Here is a 14,781-nt window from a genome sequence, read left to right as displayed (position 1 = left end):
GATCAGGAGATGGAGGGCAGCTTCGAAAATGAACAGCAGAAGAAGCTCGATTAATATCTATGGGGATTAAGCTAGTGCCAGAGATAAACAAACAAGTTGTTATATAAATATTCAATAGGTCGACCAGCACAGTGTTGAAATGACAGCACAGGAAATGTGTCAGGGCTGCAGTATGCAGGAATTTGTGGGTAATGAGGATGCCCAGAATTGCCACATTGACAGGGAATCTCTCCGGCCTCAGACACTCTGGCATCAGTCCAGGAGTTGGAGTCACTCCAGCACATGAGGTTAGACGAGGAGGTCGATAAGGTGGTTAAGAAGGCATATGGAATCCTTTCCTTTATTAGCCGAGGTATAGAATATAAGAGCAGGGAGGTTAGGCTGGAACTGTATAACTCATTGGTTAGGCCACAACTTGAGTACTGTGTGCAGTTCTGGTCACCTCATTACAGAAAGGATGTAATTGCACTAGGGAGGGTACAGAGGAGATTTACGAGGATGTTGCCAGGACTGGAAAAATGCAGCTATGAGGAAAGATTGGATAGGCTGGGGTTGTTCTCCTTGGAACAGAGAAGGCCGAGGGGAGATCTGATTGAAATGTACAAAATGTTCGGGGGCCTGGATGGAGTGGAGGTGAAGGGTCTATTCACCTCAGCAGAGAGGTCAGTGACGAGGGGGCACAGATTTAAAGTGATTGGTAGAAAGATTAGAGGGGGAGATGAGGAAAACATTTTCACCCAGAGGGTGGTGGGGGTCTGGAACTCACTGCCTGAAAGGGTAGTTGAGGCAGAGACCCTCAACTCAGCCAAAAGGTGTCTGGATAAGCACCTGAAGTCCTGCAACCTTCAGGGATACGGGCCCAATGCTGGAAAGTGGGATTCGGCTGGGTTCTCGTGTTTTGGGGCCAGCACAGACACGATGGGCGGAGTGGCCTCTTTCTGTGCTGTAAATGTTGCTACATTTTCTAAATAGCTGACAAGGAGGAATGTGCAGGGATGTGGAGGGGGAGGGGGAGGGGCAGGAGGTGAGCTGCTCCTGAGGAGGGCCAGCACGGACGCGATGGGTCGAATGGCCTTCTGTGCTGTAACGATTCTATGATTCTATAAGCGGCTCAAAGGGTACGATGTGGGCACCACTTTTGGAAACTAAATATTCCAGGTTTATAAACTCTGTAGAAAGGAGTTCTAATGGGGAGATTTGAATTTTTGCTTTGACCGGCTCAAGTGTAAAAATTTCTCCCGTATAACTCGGGACAGTTTCCTGAAACAATCTGTTTCTTAACCAGACAGAGAACGGGCCTTACTAGGTTTAGTATTGAGTGACAGATTGATTAATTGATTGGACAGTGAGACAACATCGTGCAAACAGTGACCAGAATATGTTAGGTGTTAACTAAGTTTTCAAACTCAAGTCATGCTGAGCTCAAAGCTCAGCCTAGTTTAACAAAGAGAAGGTATTCACTGAACTATTTATTACAAATCAAAACCATTTTCAATGATGGGGGAGCCCAGCACATCAGTGCGAAAGATAAGGCTGAAGCATTTGCAACAATCTTCAGCCAGAAGTGCCGAGTTGATGATCCATCTGGGCCTCCTCCTGAAGTCCCCAGCATCACAGATACCAGACTTCAGTCAATTCGATTCACTCCGCGTGATGTCAAGAAACAGCTGAAGGAACTGGATACTGCAATGGCTACAGGCCCTGACAACATTCCGGCAATAGTACTGAAGACCTGTGCTCCAGAACTTGTCCCACCCCTAGCCAAGCTGTTCCAGTACAGCTACAACACTGGCATCTACCCTGCAATGTGGAAAATTCACCAGGTATGTCCTGTACACAAAAAGCCAACCCGGCCAATTACCGCCCCATCAGTCTACTCTCAATCTTCAGAAAAGTGATGGAAGGTGTCATCGACAGTGCTATCAAGCGGCACTTGCTTAGCAATAACCTGCTCAGTGATGCTCAGTTTGGGTTCCGCCAGGGCCACTCAGCTCCTGACCTCGTTACAGCCTTGGTTCAAACATGGACAAAAGAGCTGAACTCAAGAGGTGAGGTGAGAGTGACTGCCCTTGACATCAAGGCAGAATTTGACTGAACATATGACATCAAGGAGCCCCTGCAAAACTGAGGTCAATGGGAATCAGGGGGAAAACTCTCCGCTGGTTGGAGTCATACCTAGCGCAAAGGAAGATGGTTGTGGTTGTTGGAGGTCAATCATCTCAGCTCCAGGACATCACTGCAGGAGTTCCTCAGGGTAATGTCCTCGGCCCAACCATCTTCAGCTGCTTCATCAATGACCTTCCTTCAATCATAAGGTCAGAAGTGGGGATGTTCACTGATGATTGCACAATGTTCAGCACCATTCGCGACTCCTCAGATACTGAAGCAGTCCGTGTAGAAATGCAGCAAGACCTGGACAATATCCAGGCTTGGGCTGATAAGAACATAAGAAATAGGAGCAGGAGTAGACCATTCGGCCCCTCGAGCCTGCTCGCCATTCAATACAATCATGGCTGATGTTCGGCTTCAATTCCACTTTCCTGCCCACTCCCCATATCCCTCGATTCCCTGAGAGACCAAAACTCTAACTATCCCAGCCGTAAATATATCCAATGATGGAGCATCTACAACCCTCTGGGATAGAGAATTCCAAAGAATCACAACCCCCTGAGTTAAATAATTTCTCCTCATCTCAGCCCTAAATGATCAGCCCCTTATCCCGAGACTGTGCCCCCGTGTTGTAGATTCCCCGACCAGCGGAAACAATCTCTCAGTGTCTCCCCTATCCAGCCCCTTCAGAATCTTATAGATTTCAATGAGATCGGCTCTCATTCTACTAAACTAGAGAGTATAGACCCAATTTACTCAGCCTCTCATCATCGGACAACCCCCTCATCCCAGGGATCAATTGAGTGAACCTTCACTGTCCTGCCTCCAATGCAAGTATATCCTTCCTGAGATATGGAGACCAAAACTACGCACGGTATTCCAGATGTAGTCTCACCAAAACCCTGTACAATTGTAGCAAGACTTCCTTTATTCATGTACTCCAGTCCCCTTACAATAAAGGCCAACATGCCATTTGCTTTCCTAATTGCTTGATGCACCTGCGTGTTAACTTTGTACGTTCCTTGTACAAATACACTAAGTCCATAAATGACAAGTAACATTCGTGCCACACAAGTGCCAGGCAATGACCATCTCCAATAAGACAGAATCTAACCATCTCCCCTGGACATTCAATGGCATTACCATCGCTGAATCCCCCACTATCAACATCCTGGGGGTTACCATTGACCAGAAAATTAACTGACCAGCCACATAAATACCGTGGCTACAAGAGCAGGTCAGAGGCTAGGATATCTGTTATTCTATATATAAACCACCCGAACCCCTCGATTAGATTCCAGTCTGTAACTCACTCCCGGGTATCTGTTATTCTATATATAAACCACCCGAACCCCTCGATTAGATTCCAGTCTGTAACTCACTCCCGGGTATCTGTTATTCTATAAGAAAAACACCCGAACCCCTCGATTAGATTCCAGTCTGTAACTCACTCCCGGGTATCTGTTATTCTATAAGAAAAACACCCGAACCCCTCGATTAGATTCCAGTCTGTAACTCACTCCCTGGTATCTGTTATTCCATAAGAAAAACACCCGAACCCCTCGATTAGATTCCAGTCTGTAACTCACTCCCGGGTATCTGTTATTTTATATATAAACCACCCGAACCCCTCGATTAGATTCCAGTCTGTAACTCACTCCCGGGTATCTGTTATTCTATATATAAACCACCCGAACCCCTCGATTAGATTCCAGTCTGTAACTCACTCCCGGATATCTGTTATTTTATATATAAACCACCCGAACCCCTCGATTAGATTCCAGTCTGTAACTCACTCCCAGGTATCTGTTATTCTATATATAAACCACCCGAACCCCTCGATTAGATTCCAGTCTGTAACTCACTCCCGGGTATCTGTTATTTTATATATAAACCACCCGAACCCCTCGATTAGATTCCAGTCTGTAACTCACTCCCGGGTATCTGTTATTCTATAAGAAAAACACCCGAACCCCTCGATTAGATTCCAGTCTGTAACTCACTCCCGGGTATCTGTTATTCTATATATAAACCACCCCGAACCCCTCGATTAGATTCCAGTCTGTAACTCACTCCCGGGTATCTGTTATTCTATATATAAACCCCCCGAACCCCTCGATTAGATTCCAGTCTGTAACTCACTCCCGGGTATCTGTTATTCTATATATAAACCACCCGAACCCCTCGATTAGATTCCAGTCTGTAACTCACTCCCGGGTATCTGTTATTCTATATATAAACCACCCGAACCCCTCGATTAGATTCCAGTCTGTAACTCACTCCCTGGTATCTGTTATTCTATATATAAACCCCCGAACCCCTCGATTAGATTCCAGTCTGTAACTCACTCCCGGGTATCTGTTATTCTATATATAAACCACCCGAACCCCTCGATTAGATTCCAGTCTGTAACTCACTCCCGGGTATCTGTTATTCTATATATAAACCACCCGAACCCCTCGATTAGATTCCAGTCTGTAACTCACTCCCTGGTATCTGTTATTCTATATATAAACCACCCGAACCCCTCGATTAGATTCCAGTCTGTAACTCACTCCCGGGTATCTGTTATTCTATATATAAACCACCCGAACCCCTCGATTAGATTCCAGTCTGTAACTCACTCCCGGGTATCTGTTATTCTATATATAAACCACCCGAACCCCTCGATTATATTCCAGTCTGTAACTCACTCCCGGGTTTCCGTGTCCTGGTGTTTATATTTATTGATTGGATGCGGACACTGGATTTAGTTCCAGCCCAGCCCTCTCCACTGGGGGTGAGGATTAGCTGCTTTTAGGAGGGTCGTGGGGCTGTTCCAAAGCCCTGGTCCTCGGGAATTCAGAAATGGATGAAGGGGTTACAGGCAGGCTGGCGTGGGAATGCTGTTACTTTTGGGGGGGTTCTGAAGCAGTGCATCTCTCCCTCTTCCCGGGAATGCATGTAGTCCTTCGAGAAATGTTTAAGCAGGGTGATTGCTCCTCCCAGGTTGCAGGGCAGTGATGGATGGGCCTGCTCTCTCCCACCTTCAGCACACAATCGAGCTGGGCAGCTCCTGCTGTCTGTCATGGATTGCAGTTAGTGAGAGTTGATCAGTACAAAGGGAGCCAGGAGTAAGGACCCTGCCTTCACAGGTAAAGCTTTGCACACATTCCCAGTCTGACCCAGGACATCCTCTACCCTATACACAATCCCAGTCTGACCCGGGACATCCTCAACCCGATACACAATCCCAGTCTGACCCAGGGTTTTCTCCGGGTGCTCCGGTTTCCTCCCACAAGCCAAAAGACTTGCAGGTTGGTAGGTAAATTGGCCATTATAAATTGCCCCTAGTATAGGTAGGTGGTAGGGAAATGTATGGACAGGTGGAGATGTGGTAGGAATATGGGATTAGTGTAGGATTAGTATAAATGGGTGGTTGATGGTCGGCACAGACTCGGTGGGCCGAAGGGCCTGTTTCAGTGCTGTATCTCTAAAAAAAAAAGGACATCCTCAACCCGATACACAATCCCAGTCTGACCCAGGACATCCTCAACCCGATACACAATCCCAGTCTGACCCGGGACATCCTCAACCCGATACACAATCCCAGTCTGACCCAGGACATCCTCAACCCGATACACAATCCCAGTCTGACCCAGGACATCCTCAACCCGATACACAATCCCAGTCTGACCCAGGACATCCTCAACCCGATACACAATCCCAGTCTGACCCAGGACATCCTCAACCCGATACACAATCCCAGTCTGACCCAGGACATCCTCAACCCGATACACAATCCCAGTCTGACCCAGGACATCCTCAACCCGATACACAATCCCAGTCTGACCCAGGACATCCTCAACCCGATACACAATCCCAGTCTGACCCAGGACATCCTCAACCCGATACACAATCCCAGTCTGACCCAGGACATCCTCAACCCGATACACAATCCCAGTCTGACCCAGGACATCCTCAACCCGATACACAATCCCAGTCTGACCCAGGACATCCTCAACCCGATACACAATCCCAGTCTGACCTGGGACATCCTCAACCCGATACACAATCCCAGTCTGACCCAGGCTATCCTCAGGCCTGTATACAATCCCAGTCTGACCCAGGCTACCCTCAGGCTTGTACACAATCCCAGTCCGAACCGGGATATCCTCTGCTCTACACACATACCTGCCTCAGCCCCTTGGGGAGCATGTCATTGATTTAATGTAACTGGACTGACTGTACGTGCCTCTGTTTAACCTGCATCTTTATTCATCTCTCTGAAGGCTCTCGATGCTGAATTCACCCTCCCTTAAAGGCCAACTTCCTCTCCATGCTCTCTTAAAGGGCTACTCCCCAGTTACAGTCTCTGAAAGGGATATCCCTTGACCAAAGTACCCTCTAGTTCTTTTTTTAGGAGCGCGCAGGTGAATTATTTAAGTGTGCGGCCCCTTTAAATTTTTTTTTGCGCTGCTGCACAAACCACACAGTAATTTAAAGGGGAAGACGTGCACGCAGCCTGTGCAGGGGGTGGGGTGTTGGGTTGCAGCATGTCTGAGTGCTCACAAAGGAACACTGCCCTTATCCGGGGAGTGAATCCGTTCCCTTTTACCCGCTGCGTGTGCTGTGCACATACAGGATCTGCCAACCGAGACACATACAGAGTCTCAGACGGGACTGTTCCGTGGCTCGGTGCCCGGCTGGTTAGTGCGAGGTTGAGCGTTAGAGACAGTCTGACTCCAACCTGTCCTGACAAGGCACAAGGCGTCTGTGGTATTTGTGGGGGGGTGGGGGGTGGGGGGTGGGGGGGGGTCATGACCTTTTCCCTGACGCTTGAAAACATTTTGTCTCCATTAGGCAAATACCGCAGGACAAAGCCTGTTCCCCAGATCATTATCTCCCGCACTTTAATAAAAGACAAAATTGCTTCCTGAACCTTTGACTCCCGAGAAGCCTGATTGTCTGTCTGAAAATTGCCTCTCCGCATCGGATTTCAGTCAAATGGGCTGGTCATAATGATCATATATTAAAGAAGTCTAACCACAGGACACTTTTCAAAGAATGAGGCGGGGAGGAAAGTCTCTTTGTGTCTAAGGTGCAGCTGTCCACACATCTTACTGCATGCACACTGAGGTCTTAAATGATCGTCAATCAGCCAGAAATGCAAAGAATGCGACTGGTCAAAAAAGCCCGAGAAAACAAAGGAAGAAGAAAAGGGCACGTCCGCAGGCCTGAAGGCAGGATTTAGGTCAGAAGTGGGGGTGGTGACGCTGCACCGACATCACCAGCCCCAACGTCGACGGAGCGCAGGAGTGCTGGCAATCCACCTCGGCCTCCTCCCGTGTCCCCGGGATTCCCGGGCGCCAATTCTCTTCACCCCGCATGATTGTGAAGGAATTGCTGAACAGGCCCGGGGCTCTTCTCTCTAGAATAGAGATGGCAGAGGGCTGACCTGGTCTTTAAAATGATGAAAAGGTTTTCGATAGGGTAGACGTAGAGAAGATGTTCCCACTTGTGGGGGGGAGACCAGAACTAGGGGGTCATCAGTATAAGACAATCACTAATAAATCCAATGGGGAATTCAGGAGAAACTCCTTTCCCCGGAGAGTGGTGAGAATGTGGAACTCACTACCACAGGGAGTGGTTGAGGGGGAATCGCGGAGATACATTTAAGGGGGAAGCTGGATAAACGCACGAGGGAGAAAGGAATAGAAGGATATGGGGATAGGGGGAGATGAAGAAGGGGGGTTGGAGGAGGCTCGTGTGGAGGAGAAACACCAGCACGGAGCAGATGGGCCGAGTGGCCGGTTTCTGTGTTGCACGGCCTGTGCAATTCTGTGGAATTCTTTGCATAGTCTGACAATATTCCGGCAATAGTACTGAAGACCTGTGCTCCAGAACTTGCCAAGCTGTTCCAGTACAGCTACAACACTGGCATCTTCCCTGCAATGTGGAAAATTGCCCAGGTATGTCCTCTACACAAAAAGCAGGACAAGTCCAACCCGGCCAATTACCGCCCCCATCAGCCTACTCTCAATCATGTCCTCTCAATTTGGGTTCCGCCAGGGCGCGTCAACAGCCTTGGTTCAAACATGGACAAAAGAGCTGAACCCCAGAGGAGAGGTGAGAGTGACTGCCCTTGACATCAAGGCAGCATTTGACCAAGTCTGGCATCAAGGAGCCCGAGCAAAACTGGAGTCAATGGGAATCGCGGGGAAAACTCTCCGCTGGTTGGAGTCATACCTGGCGCAAAGGAAGATGGTTGTGGTCGTTTGGTCAAAATCCTGGAACTCCCTCCCGAACAGCACTGTGGGTGTACCTACCCCACATGGACTGCAGCGGTTCAAGAAGGCCGCTCACCACCACCTTCTCAAGGGGCAATTACGGATGGGCAATAAATGCTGGCCTGGCCAGTGACGCCCACGTCCCAAGATTGAATATATATATAAAAAAATAGAGAATGCCCAGATAATATGATTCAGTTGGTTGAGGGATAAATATTGGGCCCAGGACACCTGGGTGAACTCCCCCCGCCGCCCCACCACCGGCTCCATATCCACTAGCAGCCGTGGGATCATTTACATCCAGCCAAGAGGGCAGACGGGGGCCTCAGTTTAACGACTCAGCCGAAAGACTGCTCCCCCGACAGTGCAGCACTCCCTCAGTACCCACACCGGGAGAGTCAGGCAGGATTATGGGCATCAGTCTCTGTACTGCGATTTGAATCAATTGCCTTCTCAGAGGTGCAACCCACAGATCCTCAGATTAGCAGGGCTACTGGTGCCTCTCCAAGGCCTGAGGCCTGCTTCAAATTCATTCAGTCTCCCTGTCTTACTGCTACATCCTCAGGACACAGAGAAAAAGATGGTCACAGATATCCCTCCCCCACTGAGGACCAGGGCCTCGCTCTCTCTCCCTCCCCCACTGAGGACCAGGGCCTCGCTCTCTCTCCCTCCCCCACAGAGGACCAGGGCCTCACTCTCCCTCCCTCCCCCACAGAGGACCAGGGCCTCACTCTCCCTCCCTCCCCCACTGAGGACAAGGGACTCGGTCTCCCTCCCTCCCCCACTGAGGACCAGGGCCTCACTCTCCCTCCCTCCCCCACTGAGGACCAGGGCCTCGCTCTCCCTCCCTCCCCCACTGAGGACCAGGGCCTCACTCTCCCTTCCTCCCCCACTGAGGACAAGGGCCTCACTCTCCCTCCCTCCCCCACTGAGGACAAGGGACTCGGTCTCCCTCCCTCCCCCACAGAGGACCAGGGCCTCACTCTCCCTCCCTCCCCCACTGAGGACAAGGGACTCGGTCTCCCTCCCTCCCCCACTGAGGACCAGGGCCTCACTCTCCCTCCCTCCCCCACTGAGGACCAGGGCCTCGCTCTCCCTCCCTCCCCCACTGAGGACCAGGGCCTCGCTCTCCCTCCCTCCCCCATTCAGGACCAGGGACTCGGTCTCCCTCCCTCCCCCACTGAGGACCAAGGCCTCGCTCTCACTCCCCCACTGAGGATCAGGGCCTCGATCTCCCTCCCTGCCCCACTGAGGACCAGGGCCTCGCTCTCACTCCCCCACTGAGGATCAGGGCCTCGCTCTCCCTCCCTCCCCCACTGAGGACAAGGGACTCGGTCTCCCTCCCTCCCCCACTGAGGACCAAGGCCTCGCTCTCACTCCCCCACTGAGGATCAGGGCCTCGCTCTCCCTCCCTCCCCCACTGAGGACAAGGGACTCGGTCTCCCTCCCTCCCCCACAGAGGACCAGGGCCTCACTCTCCCTCCCTCCCCCACTGAGGACAAGGGACTCGGTCTCCCTCCCTCCCCCACTGAGGACCAGGGCCTCACTCTCCCTCCCTCCCCCACTGAGGACCAGGGCCTCGCTCTCCCTCCCTCCCCCACTGAGGACCAGGGCCTCACTCTCCCTCCCTCCCCCACTGAGGACAAGGGCCTCACTCTCCCTCCCTCCCCCACTGAGGACAAGGGACTCGGTCTCCCTCCCTCCCCCACAGAGGACCAGGGCCTCACTCTCCCTCCCTCCCCCACTGAGGACAAGGGACTCGGTCTCCCTCCCTCCCCCACTGAGGACCAGGGCCTCACTCTCCCTCCCTCCCCCACTGAGGACCAGGGCCTCGCTCTCCCTCCCTCCCCCACTGAGGACCAGGGCCTCGCTCTCCCTCCCTCCCCCATTCAGGACCAGGGACTCGGTCTCCCTCCCTCCCCCACTGAGGACCAAGGCCTCGCTCTCACTCCCCCACTGATGATCAGGGCCTCGATCTCCCTCCCTGCCCCACTGAGGACCAGGGCCTCGCTCTCCCTCCCTCCCCCACTGAGGACAAGGGCCTCGCTCTCCCTCTCTCCCCCACTGAGGACCAGGGACTCGGTCTCACTCCCTCCCCCACTGAGGACCAGGGCCTCGTTCTCACACCCCCACTGAGGACAAGGGCCTCGCTCTCCCTCTCTCCCCCACTGAGGACCAGGGACTCGGTCTCACTCCCTCCCCCACTGAGGACCAGGGCCTCGTTCTCACACCCCCACTGAGGACCAGGGCCTCGCTCTCCCTCTCTCCCCCACTGAGGACCAGGGACTCGGTCTCACTCCCTTCCCCACTGAGGACCAAGGCCTCGCTCTCACTCCCCCACTGAGGACCAGGGCCTCGCTCTCCCTCCCACCCCCACTGAGGACCAGGGCCTCGCTCTCCCTCCCTCCCGCACGGAGGAGCAGTGCCTCACACTCCCTCCCTCCCTCACGGAGGACCTGGGCCTCGCTCTCCCTCCCTCCCCCACTGAGGACCAGGGCCTCGCTCTCCCTCCATCCCCCACTGAGGACCAGGGCCTCACTGTCCCTCCCGACCCCACTGAGGACCAGGGCCTCGCTCTCCCTCCCACCCCCAGTGAGGACAAGGGCCTCGCTCTCCCTCCCAACACCAGTGAGGACCAGGGCCTCGCTCTCCCTCCCAACACCAGTGAGGACCAGGGCCTCGCTCTCCCTCCCTGCCCCACTGAGGACCAGGGCCTCGCTCTCCCTCCGTCCCCCACTGAGGACCAGGGGCTCGCTCTCCCTCCCTCCCCCACTGAGGACCAGGGCCTCGCTCTCTCTCATACCCCCACTGAGGACCAGGGCCTCGCTCTCCCTCCCTCCCCCACTGAGAACCAGGGCCTCACTCTCCCTCCCTCCCCCACTGAGGACCAGGGCCTCGCTCTCCCTCCCTCCCCCACTGAGGACCAGGGCCTCGCTCTCCCTCGCTCCCCCACTGAGGACCAGGGGCTCGCTCTCCCTCCCTCCCCCACTGAGGACCAGGACCTCGCTCTCCCTCCCTCCCCCACTGAGGACCAGGGCCTGGCTCTCCCTCCCTCCCCCATGATGGACCAGGGCCTCGCTCTCCCTCCCTCCCCCACTGAGGACCAGAGCCTCGCTCTCCCTCCCTCCCCCATGATGGACCAGGGCCTCGCTCTCCCTCCCTCCCGCACAGAGGAGCAGTGCCTCGCTCTCCCTCCCTCCCTCACGGAGGACCAGGGCCTCACTCTCCCTCCCTCCCCCACTGAGGACCAGGGCCTCGCTCTCCCTCCCTCCGCCACTGAGGACCATGGCCTCACTGTCCCTCCCTACCCCACTGAGGACCAGGGCCTCGCTCTCCCTCCCAACACCAGTGAGGACCAGGGACTCGCTCTCCCTCCCAGCCCCAGTGAGGACCAGGGCCTCGCTCTCCCTCCCAACACCAGTGAGGACCAGGGCCTCGCTCTCCCTCCCAACACCAGTGAGGACCAGGGCCTCGCTCTCCCTCCCTACCCCACTGAGGACCAGGGCCGCGCTCTCCCTCCCTCCCCCACTGAGGACCAGGGCCTCGCTCTCTCTCATTCACCCACTGAGGACCAGGGCCTCGCTCTCCCTCCCTCCCCCACTGAGGACCAGGGCCTCGCTCTCCCTCCCTCCCCCACTGAGGACCAGGGCCTTGCTATCCCTCCCCCACTGAGCACTAGGGCCTCGCTCTCCCTCCCTCCCCCACTGAGGACATGGGCCTCGCACTCCCTCCCTCCCCCACTGAGGACAAGGGCCTCGCTCTCCCTCGCTCCCCCACTGAAAACTAGGGCCTCGCTCTCCCTCCCTGCCCCACTGAGGACCAGGGCCTCGCTCTCCCTCGCTCCCCCACTGAAAACTAGGGCCTCGCTCTCCCTCCCTCCCCCACTGAGGACCAGGACCTCGCTCTCCCTCCCTCCCCCATGATTGACCAGGGACTCGCTCTCCCTCCCTCCCCCACTGAGGAGCAGGGCCTAGCTCTCCCTCCCTCCCCCACTGAGGACCAGAGCCTCGCTCTCCCTCCCTCCCACATGATGGACCAGGGCCTCGCTCTCCCTCCCTCCCGCACAGAGGAGCAGTGCCTCACACTCCCTCCCTCACGGAGGACCAGGGCCTCACTCTCCCTCCCTCCCCCACTGAGGACCAGGGCCTCGCTCTCCCTCCCTCCGCCACTGAGGACCAGGGCCTCACTGTCCCTCCGTACCCCACTGAGGACCAGGGCCTCGCTCTCCCTCCCACCCCCAGTGAGGGCCAGGGCCTCGCTCTCCCTCCCACCCCCAGTGAGGACCAGGGCCTCGCTGTCCCTCCCAACACCAGTGAGGACCAGGGCCTCGCTCTCACTCCCACCTCCAGTGAGGACCAGGGCCTCGCTCTCACTCCCACCCACAGTGAGGACCAGGGCCTCGCTCTCACTCCCTACCCCACTGAGGACCAGGGCCTCGCTCTCCCTCCCTCCCCCACTGATGACCAGGGGATCGCTCTCCCTCCCCCACTGAGGACCAGGGCCTCGCTCTCTCTCATTCCCCCACTGAGGACTAGGGCCTCGATCTCCCTCCCTCCCCCACTGAGGACCAGGGCCTCGATCTCCCTCCCTCCCCCACTGAGGACCAGTGCCTTGCTCACCCTCCTTCCCCCACGGAGGACCAGGGCCTCGCTCTCCCTCCCTCACTGAGGACCAGGGCCTCACTCGCCCTTCCTCCCCCACGAAGGACCAGGGCCTCGCTCTCCTTCCCTCCCCCACTGAGGACCAGGGCCTCGCTCTCCCTCCCTCCACCACTGAGGACCAGGACCTCGCTCTCCCTCCCTCCTTCACTGAGAACCAGGGCCTCGCTCTCTCTCCCTCCCCCACTAAGGACCAGGGCATCGCTCTCCCTCCCTCGCCCACTGAGGACCAGGGCCTCGCTCTCTTTCCCTCCCCCACTGAGGACCAGGGCATCGCTCTCCCTCCCTCCACCACTGAGGGCCAGGGCCTCGCTCTCCCGCCCTTCCCTAATGAGGACCAGGTCCTCGCTCTCGCTCCCTTCCCGACTGAGGACCAGGGCCTCGCTCTCCCTCCCACGCCCACTGAGGGCCAGGGCCTCGCTCTCCCTCCCTCCTCCAGTGAGGATCAGGGCCTCGGTCTCCCTCCCTCCCCCACTGAGGACCAGGTCCTCGCTCTCCCTCTGTCGCACACTGAGGACCAAGGCCTCGCTCTCCCTCCCTCCCCCACTGAGGACCATGGCCCGCTCTCCCTCCCCACTGAGGACCATGGCCTCACTCTCCCTCCCTCCCACACTGAGGACCAGGGCCTCGCTCTCCCTCCCTCCCCCATGATGGACAAGGACCTCGTTCTCCCTCCCTCCCCCACTGAGGAGCAGGGCCTCACACTCCCTCTCTCCCTCACGGAGGACCAGGGCCACACTCTCCCTCCCTCCACAACTGAGGACCAGGGCCTCGCTCTCCCTCCCTCTGCCACTGAGGACCAGGGCCTCACTCTCCCTCCCTCCCCCACTGAGGACCAGGGCCTCGCTCTCCCTCTCCCACTGAGGACCAGGGTCTCGCTCTCTCTCATTCCCCCACTGAGGACCAGGGCCTCACACTCCCTCCCACTCCCACTGAGGACCAGGGCCTCGCTCTCTCTCCCTCCCCCACCCAGGACCAGGGCCTCGCTCCACCTCACTCCCCCACTGAGGACCAGGGTCTCGCTCTCTCTCATTCCCCCACTGAGGACCAGGGTCTCGCTCTCTCTCATTCCCCCACTGAGGACCGGGGTCTCGCTCTCCCGCCCTCACCCACTGAGGACCAGGGCCTCGCTCTCCCTCCCACCCCCACTGAGGACCAGGGCCTCGCTCTCCCTCCCTTCCCTAATGAGGACCAGGTCCTCGCTCTCGCTCCCTTCCCGACTGAGGACCAGGGCCTCGCTCTCCCTCCCACGCCCACTGAGGGCCAGGGCCTCGCTCTCCCTCCCTCCTCCAGTGAGGATCAGGGCCTCGGTCTCCCTCCCTCACCCACTGTGGACCAGGGCCTCGCACTCCCTCCCTCCCCCACTGAGGACCAGGTCCTCGCTCTCCCTCTGTCGCACACTGAGGACCAAGGCCTCGCTCTCCCTCCCTCCCCCACTGAGGACCATGGCCCGCTCTCCCTCCCCACTGAGGACCATGGCCTCACTCTCCCTCCCTCCCACACTGAGGACCAGGGCCTCGCTCTCCCTCCCTCCCCCATGATGGACAAGGACCTCGTTCTCCCTCCCTCCCCCACTGAGGAGCAGGGCCTCACACTCCCTCTCTCCCTCACGGAGGACCAGGGCCACACTCTCCCTCCCTCCACAACTGAGGACCAGGGCCTCGCTCTCCCTCCCTCTGCCACTGAGGACCAGGGCCTCACTCTCCCTCCCTCCCCCACTGAGGACCAGGGCCTCGCTCTCCCTC

This window comes from Heterodontus francisci, unplaced genomic scaffold, assembly GCF_036365525.1.
Source record: "Heterodontus francisci isolate sHetFra1 unplaced genomic scaffold, sHetFra1.hap1 HAP1_SCAFFOLD_828, whole genome shotgun sequence".
In the NCBI taxonomy this organism is placed as follows: Eukaryota; Metazoa; Chordata; class Chondrichthyes; order Heterodontiformes; family Heterodontidae; genus Heterodontus; species Heterodontus francisci.
This window is presented reverse-complemented; position numbering follows the sequence as displayed.